This window comes from Coturnix japonica, chromosome 4 (genome assembly GCF_054131305.1).
Source record: "Coturnix japonica strain WE chromosome 4, WE-NBRP24, whole genome shotgun sequence".
NCBI lineage: Eukaryota > Metazoa > Chordata > Aves > Galliformes > Phasianidae > Coturnix > Coturnix japonica.
Genome location: NC_140666.1, coordinates 70,446,421 through 70,463,361, shown reverse-complemented (window position 1 = coordinate 70,463,361; position 16,941 = coordinate 70,446,421). Strand labels below are relative to the sequence as shown.

The following is a 16,941-nucleotide window of genomic DNA, read 5'->3' as shown; positions in this document are numbered from 1 at the left end:
CTGTAGAAGAGACACAGAAATAAATAACAAAAATAGTAAATATTAAATGATAAATGCCTTTACTGTGAGGAGAGAAAGAAAAATAGCCAATAGCCTCACTATGTTTAAGCTTAAAAAAAAAAAAAAAAAAAAAAAGCCCATAATATTAGTTTACAGCTGAAATTATTCCAAACATAATTAACCATATCTCAAGTGACATTCACACTAGTGCACTAGTGCTAGACTATTACTACTTAACAGCATCACATCTAAATTCAACTTTTCATTACCCTGCTAGGCCTTAGTGAGAACAGCCTTCAGTTCTGATGACTTAGTGGAGGAAAAGAAATGCAAGACTGTGTTAGCACAAATCTCAGCTCAATTCTGCCATCTACTATTTTCACAAGTTTTTGAAAACACAGCCAATAGGTTACTTGCTAAATCTACTGAGCTGGCTTTTTAGAATGCAGGAAAAAAGATGAATATAATTGTAGATCAATTAAAGAAAAGACAGCTGAGTTCAGCTTCTTTCTCATCACAGAAGCTGGGTAAAATTGCAACTGAAACAACTGTTTCTCTTTTGGCAGAGAATCAAGAAAACAGACTCAAAACATCATCAAATACATTCTGTCAAAAATTAAGCATGTTCGTTCCCCAGATGCTTTTGACCTCTGCATCGGGCAGAGACACGTATTAACCTTACCTGAGCCTCTGAAGTGTCTTGAAACCTCTGGAGCCATAAAACAGGATTAAAAGAGGAAAGCAGTTGGAATGAAAAACAATGGAAAAAGCATTCTGATACCCAGCACAGCCAAGTGGATGTCGAAACCTGCTGGAATTCTTCTCAACCTTAAATCTTAACAGTGTCAAAACCATAAAAATGTAAAACAAACAAACAAACTAAAAACTAGTCACCTCTCAGTCATGCTCATGCAATACCATCCCACTCATCAGAAAGGTGCTTGCTTTTCTGCTCACAGGACTGAGCCAGCAAAACTGGCAACACCTGCAAAGTCTCAGCACTCAGACAAGAAATCCCAACCATTCCAAGAGCAAGACATTAAGCAGAAACAGCAAGAAGATAAAGAATTCAAGAAAGTGGCAATTCTCTCCCAGTCCAGAATCATCCCCTGTTTTCTCCAAACCAATGCCAGGATGTTAAGTAGTCACGGATGTGTCGGCACCTAAAGAATCCAAGCTAACAACCAAATAAGATACAGACCTAGAAGCTGTATTTTAGTTAGAGATAATTGGAAAAATTAATTTAGAAAATTCACAGAATCACAGAATTGTAGGGGTTGGAAGGGACCTCTAGAGATCACTGAGTCCAACCCCCCTGTCAAAGCAGGTTCCCTACACCACATCGCACAGGTATACACATCAGCTCAGGAGCACCTCCACACTGCTTACAGAGATGCTAGAAAGCCATATTAGCTCAGACTGACCTATTAAAATACCCAGTTTGCCCATATGTCACATGGTGCAAATGCTTTTTGGATTCCCTCAGCAATGTGCTGATGCAGGGGCACATCTCAGTGATCTGCCTCAGGAAAACTGGAAATTTCCATTTTGCTTTTTAGACTGAATTTCTAATTATCAGGAGGGGGGGGGGGGGGGGGTGGAAATAAATTCCCTACTTTGTAAAAACACGAAACATTTTTATTCCCGTTACAAAGCCAAAAACAACACCAGATGGAAACTCATTTAAAATTCTTACATGCTTAGCTGCTTTCTACGAGGTTACCACCACCAGTTCTACCACCAGCCAGACAGAAACTGCACAAAAAGAAAGTGATTTGCATTCTATCAGATGGCTGGAAGCAGATGTAAACCACTGAAATCAGTGACTGCTTTCAAAAATGCATTAATATTTACTTTGAAAACAATGAAAAGTGACAAAAATAGCCATGCTGCCACATACAGGTAGACGGACAGGATTTTCTCTTGCAGAAAATTGCCTTCCAGTACTTCTGAAGCAGAGGGGTTGGCAGGTCTCTAAGGGTGGAGGGAAAACCTGGAGCAGCTCTCCTGTCCTAAAAATGAGTCTGAGCAGTGCTGTGCCTCTTGCAGAGGCCAAAGCAAACCAAAAAGCCAGCACCCCTGCATTACAGCTCCTCTGTACAGTGGGTGGTGTCAGAAAGCAAGACTGGGGAGAGTCCAAGCAGCACCCAGAAGAAGCAGAGCATTCCCAGACTTCTGTTTGCCAAGTTTCTAGCTGTAACTTTAAGCTGTTCTGCATGTCACTGGCTCGCGTTTCCCACTGGAATTACAGAACAGCTTTGTAGGCGATAGAATCCATACAATCTTGAGTGCCTTGCAGCTCTATAAAGAGCATGAAGCAGCCTTTCTTGTCTCATTTATCACTGCCAATCTCAGCAACAAAATAAAGTGTAAATCGGTAGTGGAAAAATTTTGTCATATTGAGAATACTTTGCAAATAGTGTTAATGCAACACTTTCACAGCATTTCTATTCTGAGTATACGCAGTAGATGTTAACTGATCAATTACCAAAGAGATGTGAACAATGGCATCACATGTAAAGAAAATGAGAGCTGTAAATGTGCTGTACTTACACTATTTGAAAAGCATTCTTTATTTAGATTTCTGTGGTAACTGGTAAGTAAAAGGACCGCAGTTTATAATTGGAATGTTTTCATTCCCCATGGTCCGAAACAGCAGAATCACTACCACTATTTTAAGTACGAAGAAAAGAAAAGCAAACAAATCACCGACTTGAATAGAGCTAAGCCTTTACTGAGTAACTTCAGATGGACCTTGCTCAAGGTGACTGCATAAGTACTAGAGCAAAGCATGCATTACATGCCAAGCAAAATGCATACAGACTGCATTTCTGCTGTGACGTCACCTTACCTATCTGTTAAAATACAGCTCGCACAGGAGGAGTAGGCAGAGGCTTGATCCATTTCAGGCCCATAAGCAACTAGGGACTAGAAACTTTATAGAGAACCAATACCTACTGCAGGAGGAGCGCTGTTACCACTGCATGTAGCGCTGTTCATTATTTAACGCCATCAATTAATCTCAAAGGAGCTCTGCAGCAGGTTACTGCTGAATCTGAACAGACTGCATCTCCAGAAATACCTTTTATTAGAACAGCCCCCTGCAGCTTTTTGCAAACAATCTAGACACGATATGAACAGCTCCAGCTACCACACCTATACCACACTAGAGTTTATCAGCAAAAGGGATGAGGAAGATTAATCTAGTCTGCAAAGCCATGTAATACCTCAGATCAAAAATATTCCAAAGCAGAGAGAAAAAATGGAAAACACTGACATTTATTTTCTTAAAAATCATGCATAGAAGTGAGCTTTAAATAAGAAAATTGCACATATTGATTCAGAAGTTTTAAGAGAATAAACAATGGAGGAAAATCAACTTTCTCTTGGTTTTGCAGCTTTCCTGCAAAGGCTGAAGGGCATTATAATGAAGCTATGCACTTGCATTAACATTAAACGATGATACTGCTCAGCTTGGTAACTTTTATTTTCCCTACACCTTCATATCTTATTAGAGTTAATACTCTAAAAAACAAGCAAACACACACACACATCTGTTTCCCAGGAGGATGCCAGCCCCAGCAGCTGACAACAGCTGGTCTTTAGCCTCAAATATCACAGATGAACTTTCCAAACTATCAGAGAAATTACAAGCTGTTTCACTTTGCCCACTACAGCTGCTACAGATAGTACACCTCTCTGGGAGCTCACAGGCAATCCTGCATCAAGCACTTCTGAGCAGGACATTATTGCCTACTACATTGAGCCAAGCTTCTGGGGAATTCTTTTTCTCCTTAGTTAAGACTATTTTCATAAAACCCTCCCCCTTCCTGCTGCAAGTTTTAGAATATATCCACAACTCCCAAGTGAAACTACACAGGACTCTGAGAACTACCCAAGACCAGTAAAAGCACTTGGTTTGCCTCGTAGCAACACAATCCAAAATAACTACAATTAGAGGAAAGAAAATGTGAAACTCGTCATATAGCAAGACCCCTGCATTGCCACATTCCTGATGCCCAGATGGAGCAGAAAACAACCCAGACACCCTTGCTGTGCCTACCTAGGAGTCATAGCTGAGGACTGCTCTGTCTCAAAGTCATCTACTGCTGTGTCAGATGGAAATATTTACCATGGGACACAAGCCTTCTGCCCCAAAAGCTTGATCAGCACAGGTTCGGCCAGGATTCAGCAGTGCTTGCAGCTGGACAGGCAGTGCTTTGCCTCCAGCCCCACAGCAAGCAATCTTCACACACTCACTAAGACTCCAGAATGGCGGGGAGGAGGCTGAGAAACTCAGTCTTCTCTATACCAAATATCTTTGAGTACCGAGAGCCAGAGGCTTTCAATAACTGAGACGATTCACAGAGCCAAGCAAAACAGCAGTGACAGACCTGGGAAGGTATTTACTAGCAGGGCCCCATCAATGGGGACCATTCTGCCTGGTTTCTCCAGAGGCCTGTAAGCACCAGCCATTCACTTCCTCTGCCAACTCCCACCCCCAAAATGGTAGAGTTTGAGCACAGACAAAGGCACACTGTTTTACCTCACTGCTTTATGTCAAGAACATGAAATATCATTACTGGGCAGCAGTCCAAAAAAATAAGGGAAAGAGACATTCTGTGGAACAGAAAACACTTGCAAAGTTCCAGCAGGACTTGTGGGCCAGTGAACGAGCACTCCGTTATTGCTAAAATGCTTAGTTCAGGCTGGAAAAGAATAACATCACACAGATCTGCCTCTGAAAAGCACGCTACAAAGCTCTCAAATATTTCTTCCCTTTACCTTTGGGCATGTTAAATCATGACGGAAAGAATCACAAACCACACTTTAGGTGGGCACTCTGCTATGTTCTCTCCAGTTACTCTGGGGCATCCCCTCCACTCCAAGTACTTCTGTGTCTGACTGCCAATTTCAAAATGCACCTCCCACTGCTGCATGCTAATATTCTCAAGCAGCTGCAAACTTCAACACACAAGCATTTTTATGTATGTTGAGACAAATGTGCTCTGTACTTGAGCTAATGTCACTGATAACAATTGCTTAGAGAATATAGAAACCATATGGACATATTGAAAATACGTGCACAGTTCTTATGGCTACACACACAAACACACACAAGATGGAAAAATACCTTTAGCTTGCAGTTACAATGAAAGGAAAGCGCCCATACACACAACTCAGCTGTCCCAGCTAACAAACTGCAGGCTGCTTTAAGAGAAAAGAATAGGGCCTGGTTCAATAAACCCCAGAAAACCTAGGCTAAATCTTTAATAATGAAGAAAGAAAGAAAAGTGCCTGAATGGGGCTATTCATAAGAAACACCACACCAGTGCTTAGCTCCATTGTTTCCCTCAAGGGTTTTGGATTTTGAGGTTGTATATCACCACCCACAAAGTCTCCTGATGAAAATAGAGCTGAATGCCAGCAATGGTCCCTCTGTGCTTCTGTTGGCTTTAAAAACAAACAACACAAGCCAGCTGTAGGCAGCGCGAAGGTTCTACAGCTATGTATTTGCACAACAGAAATTTAGATTCCTCTAAAATCTGAGGTATTTTTAAAGCATTAGCATTCTGCTTACGTGAACTACTTTGTGAGCATCCATGAAGCATAATAAGGTAGCCAGAGAAACATACATCCATTGCTACAACAGGAGTAATTCTGAAATGCAGCAACAGGTCCAGAATCTGCCACAGAGCCACTGATCTGCAGGGAAACAAACTGGATTCAAGCACATCCCAGAAGCATTTCATAAACCCCATACCTTAGGTGCTCAACTTCTTCAAGGTACAAGCAGGAACAGGGTCTTCCTTGCTTCTCAGCACCAACCTGACGAGTCAGACTGTTTTGTACTATCAGATAAGAACCAGCTTTTGAAAGTGAAGAGTCTGACAGCTAACCAGAGGAAATTCACCCCAGGGAACTGAACGCTTTGCTTCTCCAGGAATCATGAAACACATCCAGTTGCTTCTAGCACAGACGTCCAATTAGGCAGCAACCCACACTGCTAATACTGCAGCCCAACTCCAGCAGCTTGCCTGAAAGGCATCACCACCACAAATGTCAGCATGCTCTGGTTTACACTGCTGTTGAGTAATGCTTTGAGAGCACGCTGCGATTATTTTTCTTTACATTAGAAACTGCAGAGCATAAAAACACATGTCAAAGACATATCTTGATAAAAGGTAACAACGTACTTTCTTCTAGACTGCTGATCACCAACAAAACTGAAGAGCTACGAATACAGCACGGTTATGCTCTCTGAATATTTTCTTCATTGGGTTACCACAAAAAATGCAAAAGGCCTCCAGAAAACCCCTACCTGGACTCAGCCAGAAACACATACCACAGAAGCACAGTTGTTCCACTAACAAAGCAGCCTTTGGGGTGGTTTTGTTTATGCACTGATTAAGCCGTTAGAAGCATTCAAAGGTACCCCACCTATACAGGGAACGCATTCCTCAGCGCCTGCAAAAAACAACAGTCCTGCCTTTCATTGAACAGAGAACACACTGCATCCTAACACCTCACATATAACTCTGTTTGTATTTCTGCTCGAGACTTAGCTTCCTCCTCATGTCTACCTCAATTTGATGACTACATCAGCAGGTTTACCCCACTGAAACTCAAACGTATAAAACAGTAAGGCTTAAATACCTTCAGGCACAGTGTTACAACATACCAGAGTCAAAATGTTGTTTGCATATATTGCAACTTTTTTGACACATTAAGATAGTAAGAAAGCCTTAACGAGTGATTATTTATTTATTAAACCTATAAAGCCTTTTCCTGTAAACAGTCATGTGAATGCAAGAAGGAGAGTTAATGTCAGCTAACATACAGAAGCACACTGATGCTGATTCTAGAGCAGAGATATACCCCAGTGTAGCGCTGGCCCAAACTTCAAGGGCTGCTTGGAGCCACCCTATCTGCAGCACGGTGCTTGTAGCCTGAACTCGATTGCTTGAAACCAGCTCTGACCTCCTCTGCATCCATCGCACAGTCGTGTGCAGTGCTGATAATCCTCCCACAATAATAGAGAGTGGGTGGGCTGTGCAATGCAGGAAAATTCCAGCAACTCTTATCTGAACAAGACAAAGTGCTCTCAAGCAGCACGTGCAATCCTGCCCTGAAGTGTTTTAGTTGGATAAGTGCTGGGTACTGGTTTAGCAAGTAAAATCTGTAGAATCCTAATTCTTCCTTCAGCGTACCAGCTTCATAAAACGCTGCATTTCCTTTACTGAGTCTGCTTGCAGGACTCCCTCTCATTTAGCATACGTTATTATAACAAAAATGGAAGTGCTGTTCTTTTTCCACACCTCCGCCTACATTGCAACTCATCACCTAATGCTAAATATGTGACGTGGTGAGATTTCCAAGCACTGCAAAGGAAAGAAATAACTACCTTGAGTGAACACCACTCAACTGTATGCAGAGGATCACAAATAAAAGCCAGAATCAATTGGATGCAACACATTGCATTTTCAGTGCTTCTAAAGTAATTGACATTGACTGCCCAAAGAAAAGACGAATTAAATTAAGAAGAAAGTGGCTACTATCTTGGACAGCAACAGAAATAATGGGCCCAATCTGAATACTATACACAGAAACAAATTAAGAGCTGGAAAATACTGGACCCACATGAATAGAATTACTGATTAACATTCAATCACCATTCGATCTCAGCAGTGTGCTTGATAAACTTTCCTGAAGTAACACATATGCCATTACCTGGGCTAATCTTCCAGCTGTTCCTCAAGTCAAGACATTTTTTTGTTTCCTGCTTGTTTTCTTGTTTAGTGTACTTTTATATATATACTGTTATATATATACATATATATATATTACTGTCATATATATATATATATATATATATATATATATATATAACCTGCTGCCATGCCTTTGCATTTTGGCTAAAATTTTGGCTAAAAACAAAAACGGAAACAATACAAGAAAGGGTGGGTTTTTTTTTAACACCGTTAACTTTAAGCCAGAACAGAAGCAGGAAACACAGGAAGTCTCACAGGAAAGCCAGTTTAATTTTATTGTTGGAAGCTACCCCAAATTTTCTATTAACATCTGAACAGAGAACGGTTATGAACCTTTAAAAATTAAGTTTCGGACACACCAAAATCAGAGCTATATGCAAACTGGTGCAGCAGAATCCACGTTTATGGATATATTGAACTATGCCCCCTGCACTCAAGAGTTTAACTACAATGCACAGAAATGATCAGAAAGCTGTATTTTAAAGCATATACTTTTCAATCATGCAACTAAAACTACCAAAACCCTACCCATCAGTTTTGGACCAGGGGATGGCAATAAGCACAGCAAGGCCATGCTCCACACCATGGAATGGACTGCACACTTTCATCTTTACTACTCAGAGTTAACTCCAAGCAGTAGCTTTAAAAACAAAAGGAAAAGAAGTTAATAGGATATGCACATGTATACAAGAGGTGAACCAAAAATGAAAGGAAGTAAGAATTCTCATGCCTGAGTCATCAAAGTTGGTGTATTTCTTGGCATGAAGTTCGGTAAGGAAGGAAGAGGAAGAAGAAAGTCTTGAAACAAGAATGGAACACACACAAGTTTTCAGTGCTTCTAGAGCAATTGACAAGTACTGGCCAAAGAAATAAGAACTTAAATTTTAGTTAAAATAGCTTTTTCCCTAATTCTTGTCACCAAGGCAAGACCCTGCCTCCATTCTTTGGGCTACTGCATTACTTGTATGATTATCTGTGTAGTTGTATTTTACAGAATGAATTAAATTCACAAAAGAACCCAAAAGAACTGGATTGCTCCAAGTATCACCAAGAACCGTAACATAAGCCCAAACTTTTCTGGTCACCATACCTAATAACTCTGGTGAGCCACAATGCACAAACCTCTTTTTAGAGAGGCTCTGACATTTGGTATTTCCTGAAGCAATCTGAACAAGGCACACTCTGTGCTGCCTACTCAGTCAAGAGAGGATGGAAAGAAGGATTACCATGTGTGCCTTCCCAGGGGATGAACGGGTACAGGGATACACACACAGGAGATGAGCAAAGGTGAGAAAAATATGGCTTAATATGCATGGTAGCTGAGTTTAGCAGCAGCCTACCTCCCATACCCCTGTGCTACAGAATATTACACTGAGCAGTGAACTGAAAGCAAGGCCATGAGGCAGGAGAGATGAAGGCTAGTAACATCAGCCAATGACACACTGATGTAAAGCAGTATCTGACAGAACTAACAGGAGTTCTCGGAGAATTAAGTTATATGAATGGACAAGGAATATAACGATGAAATTCGGTATCAACATGAAATGCTAACTTTTACATTAGTTATAAAACCTCACAGGATTTTTAATTAAACCATAAATTCTAGAAAGGGACTTGGAATGGCTCAGCAAAAAATCAATGCTCAAATACACAGCCATGGTTTGAAAACAAACAAACAAAACCTACCACATAAAATAAAACAGAACCACAAATTCCACACCCTTGCGTGAACAGAACTGACATGAACAATGAAGTTCTAATAAATGCCTGCTAAAAGCTTGAACTGTTTTGAAAACTGGATATTAAGCATTTGTGAATGGATGATTTCCTTACTAATTCTCTCAGTACTGCACGTCCTGCTAAAGACATCTCAACCCTTTCACCTCAGGAAGTACATATTTAGAATCATGTGTGGGCAAAGATCTGTTTTCTCAGAGAACTAATGTCCTGGCCCGAAGCTTAGATAAATCAATACCCCATGGATTAAAGCACTTCACTGCTCTCTGGGAGGAGTCCATAAGAATTTCTTTCCAATAGAAGAAAAATAAAATACTTCATGCCTTTCTCTGCCTTTCATAATTAAGGAAAACATTATCAACTCTCAACACGAAAAACATAAAGCTCTCTCTAAAGGCCAAGATTTGCTGAAACCATCAAGATTTGTTACATTTCTCAAGTGAACTTGGTATCTTGGTGTTTCACCAAGCAAAACACTGTTTCCTCTCAAAGCTCACCAGCTCCACTGCCTGCTGCTCCTCTCCACATTCACCTCTGGGCCGCATTAGATTTTGCTCCCTAACATAAGAACTCTTTAGACAACACCTTGTAGGAAAGATGGCTTGTCCAGATCTAAGTGTTTCCCAGGTCTATCAGAGGCCACTTAAAACTTAGAAGATTAGAGCAAAATAAAGATTTGGCAGGAACAGTTTGTGTGTAAAAAGATCAATTCTCTAAAAACAGCTATCTGTGCTCAAACATAAAATGGAGTTGCTCGTCACATAAATTTAAGATGAATGGACTGCTGATGAAAACAGTAATCCTTTCAGTTCAACTTTGACTCTTTCAGAACAGCCCTAGGCCTGTCCTCAGGATGCTGGTGCCAGTAGACTTATACAGGATGAAAAACAAAAAGCAGGCACTTGCAAAATGAGGATATGAAAGCACAATATACAGTCCAAGCAGAAAATTACTCATCAGCTGTAATGAAAGGTTATGCCTGCAAGAAGCAGGGCAATGGGAAACCAAATGGGACATTAATGAGAAAAGAGGTATCTGATATCTATTCAACATTTCACTGCAGGAGCATCTTGGGAGAGGAAAAAAAAAAAAAAAGAAAAAAGGAAGAATGAAGAAAAGCATTAAAAATGAGAACATGAAACCCTATCCACCATAAGGATCCAAGATACCAACAGATCCCTCTCCACTGAGGTGCCAGGATAGTCCTGTCCAGAAGCAAACGCAAATTGTTCTCTCCATTACAACAAGGTGACCTTACACAACTGTCTTGGGCAGGTGTGCTTGCAGGAGCCAGCACTCCCATTCAGATACAAGCCATATTTAGAAATCGGCTTCTATCAGAGATTTATTAGGTGTACCTTTGTATGCTAAACCAATTTGAAGGATAACTTAAACACAGAGGGCTCTTCCCTGCTGTGCTTGTAAGCTTTAATCAAAACAAAACCAAAGCCTGGAGGAGGAGTTTCATTTATTAACCTCACTGCAATCATAAATGGATATTCTAACTGCTCAGATTATTCCACTGATTCAACTGCACTGCAATACAAATAAAGATATCTGTACAAAGTGGACTGCAAAGAACTGAAAATTAAGACCTAATTAACTATACATTTGTGCATCATTGCCCTCTATTAGAGTATGGAAAACTGAAGGCAACATGCTATTATACATCATGTGCTATTATTCACTTAAGTGTCTAAATTACAGAGTTTGGGAGACAGTAGTTACGAGCTTATTAAAAAGCCATTTAGTTCACCATATAATACACAGACTCTTTTAGAGACTTAAATAGGAAGCATAAAAGCAGCATGTGAATAGCAAGTCTCGATGAGAAATTATTCCTGCTGCCATAATGACAGATTTCCCCTCCAGAATTCTGCTTCCCCTATCACACTGAGCCACAGCAGGCACTAGAGAAGCATTTCTGGAGTCTGATTCATGCACTTCACATTTGCCTTATTTAAAAATCTGAAGAAAAAAAGCTTGCTGAGTGCAAACTGCGAGAGGTGTTCGCAGCTCCTCAGACAGCTGTACAAAACTGCTGATGTAAACTAAATAAGGATGAAGTTAAAAGACCTGAATAAAGCAAGTTTAGTCTGAATTTTTAGACCAGAAATTCTTGGGGTATGAGAGTGAAACAAACCTCTAGATGGGTGACAGCAGTGATACAGGTTGGTTATTATAGAAGTAGAGAACATCCTTGGATGTGCAAATAGTTAGATGTGGGGATAAAAACGAATCTAACATGTGCAGTGTATGCTATGGATGGCTTTGGCACAGCTTGTTCAGACACAAACAAGATGCTGGGCAGCCATCAATCACACGGCCCTCAATGAATTCCTGCTGATGCTTCACACTCAGCTATTGTCTTTAGTATTTCTTCCTTATCCTTTTCACCTTGTGCCTAATTGATTACAAGCTCCACTAACACTGGAATTTGTTCAGCTTGGCAGCACGCTGGGTGAGAAGGGAGCACCAGAGATAGGTTGCGGCCATGCAGTCAGTCCCAAGCTACTCATCAGCACCCTGCCAATCCCACCACTGGCACAGAGCGAGGCCAGGGACTGATGCTGGAGCCCGATGGACACCCCAGACCCATTCACATTCCCATGGCCCTGCATGGCCCAGCCACTTCTAAATAAAACCTTTCCTGCCCTGCAAACGCCTACTCTCAAAACACAAATTCAAGGTTTGATCCACTCAGCATTTCAGAAGCCATTTAATGTCAGAAATTGTTTTCTGAACACTCCCTTCCTTTTCCCTCAGAGGACTTCATAGAGCATTGGCAAGGCTGAAGAAAACTTCCTTTCAGAATTTAAAGTATTTAAAAATAGGAATATATAATCAAAACAGGCTAAAATATTGAAAAGAATTCCTAAACTGCGGTTTGTTTCATGTGAAGGGATTTATGCGCCTTTATCACAGAGACCACAGCTGCTGAGTTAAAACAACGTCTTATGTTCCATCTTTCTTCATTATTCCTTCAGCAGCAATTCACATAAACCACAGCATAACTTCTATCTTAACAGTTAATAAGAGTTTTTTGAAGTACTCATTTATACAACTTCTGTTTGAGTCAAGAAGACTATTACCATCTCCATGTTCGACAGAGATAAATTGCAGCCATCCCAACACTGCACAGTACAAAAAGGACGCAAGCAACCCATCTCCCACACTATTCTAATTATTCAATATCCATGTCCTCAGTTAGCAGCATTTAGCAGAAAGGAGCCCTTCTGTAACCAAGCATGCCACACACTGATTTTTCTAACAGTAAGAGTTTATCACCATCAGTAACTAATATACTTGTATTTATTGTACTTACGTTTATCAGTATAGCTCATTAATTTGCTATCATGTTAAAACACTTTCCAGTGCCACCCTCTCCAGCACTCTCTAGGTGCCACACCAACATCCCTGCCAAGTTTGGCTCAAAAGGCAGAAATGGGTGACAGGAGTTGCAATAGCTTCAGCATGTTCTGCTCTACTCTGGCACGATGTGCATTATTCTTCATTTCACTTCTCCTCACATTCTGAACTTCTGCACTAAGGAGAGTAAAGCTGTTGGAACAGAGTATCTCAATATTAATGTTTTTCAAGAGTTGAACAAGAAACTAATGAAAAGCAGTTGTCCTTAGCCACATACATTTTTTGATCGCAATGTTGAACAAACTTCTAACAGAGCTTATCTGAGGGAGTCGGGTACATAAAAGAAAAGTCTATTTCTATTCCAAACTGTCTCAAAACTTACATTGCCAAGAAGGTCCCTTCATTTCAACATGAAGAGCCCCAGTTCAGCACAGCGTGCCAGAAGCAGACATCCAGACCAGTACAGCTGCTTGAGTGGCCAACGAGCTGCTGCTTCACCTTCCTTGCTGACCAAAGCAATTGCTGATTGGAAAAAAAAAAAAAAAAACCAACTATTAAACACGTAAGTTACTTCAAAAGGGGCTATAAATCTATCTTCTAGTCAGCTTTTTCTGGCAGCGATTCCAGGTCATTCACAAAGTCTTCCTTCATCTTATAAGATCTACGTTTAGAGCTGAACTGAAGAACCAGCCAGATGAATTCCACTTGTCCCCACTTGTGGATATTCCACCATCTCCAGTGATGCACTCAGTGACACATTAGTTATTGTCTACATGGGCATCTTCTCACTCACAGAAGGCATTTGCATTGCAGAAATCTCCCCAGGGGCTACGGAAATGATGCCTGGGGACGCCTACATCTCCATTCCCGCTACAGCTCAGTAAAGATAGACAGATGCATATCTATTTTACTGTCAATTGCACAGTATTACTCAAGCCACATCCCTCCACCTTTTCCCCCAGACACATCAGCAGAGTTACCAAGTATTTAATATATGCAGGAATCCTGACATAAACGAGACATCAGAACATGCCTTAAATTCCTCTGCGTTGCCAATTCAAGCAGATCCTTTTGTGATTAAGCACAATGCAGTTATGAAGAGAGCAGAGATGGGCACCTTTGCAGCATAGATCCACATGTCTGCATCCCTTTGTTTGGATGCCTTGTAACAGGAGTGCCTCAGCAACACAAGTCTTCTCACTGCTCATTAAATACTGGTTTTCAACAATATTGTGAAACATTTTTAATACTAAGTGTTATTCCAAACATAAAACTCTCCCCAGACAGCAGTAGGAATACCACATAAGTCAGGTAGTTTGATATGAGGAGATGCTATCAAAAACAGAAACAAAGGGCATTTAACAGCAACCTCAAATTACTTGTTTTACAAAAACAAAAAATTAAAACAACATCAGCCAGCCTAAAGTTCCCAATTCATTTGCAGTTGGAGGGGAAAAACTGTGCAGCTGGAATGTCTTAATTAATCTTTTCCTGCATTTCCCATCATGCCAGGACCCAAGCAGTGCTACTGAAGGTCACCCGTACGAGGGAGATATCCTGTCATGAGCACAGCCACGAGCTGTGTCTGAGCAGAAAAGCCTCAGATACACCATAAGGCTTCAGCTTTTCTCAGTAGTGAGCACAGTCTGTAAAGGGAGCTGGAAGGGAGATGGTTATGGTCCAACCCAAAACCAAAGGTGAGCATAGGGCAGCCATAGCAGTGCCTTGTTCTGTGCCACAGCTGCCCTGCCTGCATTTGACCTAACACAGAGCTATTGCTAATCTTCTACAGCCACGTTCCTGCTTTCAGCACCGAATGTCTCCATTCTGACAGCTGTGCTGCATCACACATACCACAGCCAGTGCACAGCTGTGAGACATGAGTCCAAACACAGCTCCCCCTTCACAGCATACAGCAGCCCCTCTGGGGGAAAGGCAGCGCAGCCCATAAATCCTGCAGTAGAGGTGGGAAAAGGACACACATCCACATGAACAAAGTGATGTGCTTTAGAAACATGAGCCAGGCCTCGCGTGCTTCAGAGGGAGGTAGTACAGGCCATCTATCCTATCAGCATCAGTGGGAAAGAAGTTGGCCACAAATCAAAGTCCTATAGGCATTAAGACACAAGCTTTCTCTAGAGCTTCTCATTCAATAATCCCAAAACATAGTAGTTTGCTAAGAAATTGAAATTCACTTTGTGTTTTCCCTCCGAAAGAGAAAAAGTTAAACATATACATTTTTCTTAGCAGAATGCATGCCCTGATTTCTCACTGCCATATGACACCTAGAGCAATGGTATTCCAACAACTTCACTGTGCCACTTGTCCAAACAGTTGCTGCAATAGGCAATGTAACCACTATTGACATACAACCTACATCCAACATCTTCATTCATAGCCTTAATGCAGTTAAAAAACTTCCTATCTTTCCATCAGTGCTTTGGAGGAACTCCATCATGACGCACTTCAGGTTCATCAGGGAGGCAGGAGCCACCTGTGGGGCCACCAGCTGCCTCCTGAGAGCTGAGCAAGGCAGGTAGGCAGCAAGGTAGCAACAGCTTCAGCTGACCACTTCTAATCCCATTTCTGTAAGCTCTTTGGTCCCTTTAAGCTTTTATTAGTGGAGGTCACACCACTAAGCAACCTAGCTGGCGATAGTTACAATTTACCATGCAAGTGCTGAGACGACTTCTGGGTGAATTTCAGGACAGCATAACTGAGTAAAACCGTGATCCTATAAAAGTCTACAGGCCAGAGCATTTCCCTTCTGATATTTTCTGTCCTTATGATTTAAAGCCATCTCCAATTCTCTGGAGAACAGTTTTTCCACACTGTCCTGAGATGCAATGGCCACAGAAAGCGCTATGTGGAAGACAAGGCTGGGAGCTGACCTATCTGCCCCATGGCACTTAGGGTGCAGGAAGGGAAGAGCCCCAGTGAGAATTGCCCTTTTCCTCTTCTCCTCTGCAGTTGCCTATCATTTATTTCTGAAGATCAAACTTCTCATTTCTAATATGTGAAAAGTATGCACTTGCCTGACATCATATTATATTTAATAGCATAGTAAGAGTAACTAGCTTGGGAGAACAGCTATCAACAGTGAAATTAATATGATGAAACCTACTAGACAGCAGGAGAACCTACAAATTCCTGTTGGAAAGCCATTTCTTTGCTTTGTATTTAGAGTATTCAATTAAAGGTGTTAACTCCATGTTAACACTGAGAACACTTCCCTCCTTATCTTGGTCTGCAAGGAGAGGGAAAAAAAGGTGTTTTCAACACACATCATTGCTATACCACATTATTGTATCACAATAGCACAGAGGTCTTTTAAGATTGTTCCTGCTCAGAGTCAAGAAAGCCATAACAATTCAACTTCTGAAGCCGCACCAGTTACCCTTAACAACACAGAAAGAGGCTTCCCAATAGTGGCTTTGGGTTTTGTTTCAACACATGGTCCCACAAGAGAGGATCAAACCTGTACTGTTATTTCAGTACAATGGTTAACCCCACTAATCTCCTATGGCCACTCCATGGCACCAACCTGCTCCAGTTGCATTGCTCTCACTGTGCAAAACAGAGGTTCTCCCCAGCTGGAGCTCCTTGGAATAACTGCTTTGCTTTAAGCTTAAGCAGTTTATTGAACTTGAGATGATAACGTGGTGCCTTCAAAGCAGTTACGACTCACAACTATGAAAATATCCATTTCAAAAGCACAGGTAATTTTACCACCGATTTCCATATAGTATGCAAATACTTTCTGTATCACATTATAGACATTATAGAAAGCTTCTCTAAAGGAGCCAAGCTTTAATGCACGTACTGCTCTGCTTGAAATAAGGATTCTTTCATGAAAAGCTTTTGAGAAATGCTGCTCATCCCCAAACCTGCCACATCCAGACGACATTTTGTTGGAAAATGCTGGGTTTTCATTTTTATCATCCAGCTGTGCCTGTTTTACCAGCTTTATACTGCACCTCTCAAGACCTTCTAAAACTTCCTGCTGTGACGTGAAAGCATTTGAATTATCTTACATTTCTGAATCAGAAGCAGTAAGTAAAAG

At 41.1% G+C, this 16,941-nt stretch overlaps 1 protein-coding gene across 38 annotated transcripts in view; it reads right to left on the bottom strand.

The window, feature by feature from the left end:
• The window catches only part of APBB2 (amyloid beta precursor protein binding family B member 2), a 131,265-nt gene that overhangs the window by 104,837 nt on the left and 9,487 nt on the right, over nt 1-16,941 (bottom strand). For 24 of the 38 annotated variants that reach the window (XM_085545545.1, XM_015862412.3, XM_015862415.3 and 21 more), the window contains one exon: nt 13,261-13,400. The exons of the other annotated variants lie outside the window; for them this stretch is intronic. The gene's annotated coding sequence lies outside the window, so the exon portion shown is untranslated. Of the gene's footprint in view, nt 1-13,260; nt 13,401-16,941 lie in introns of those variants that run through there. 38 annotated transcript variants of the gene reach the window in all.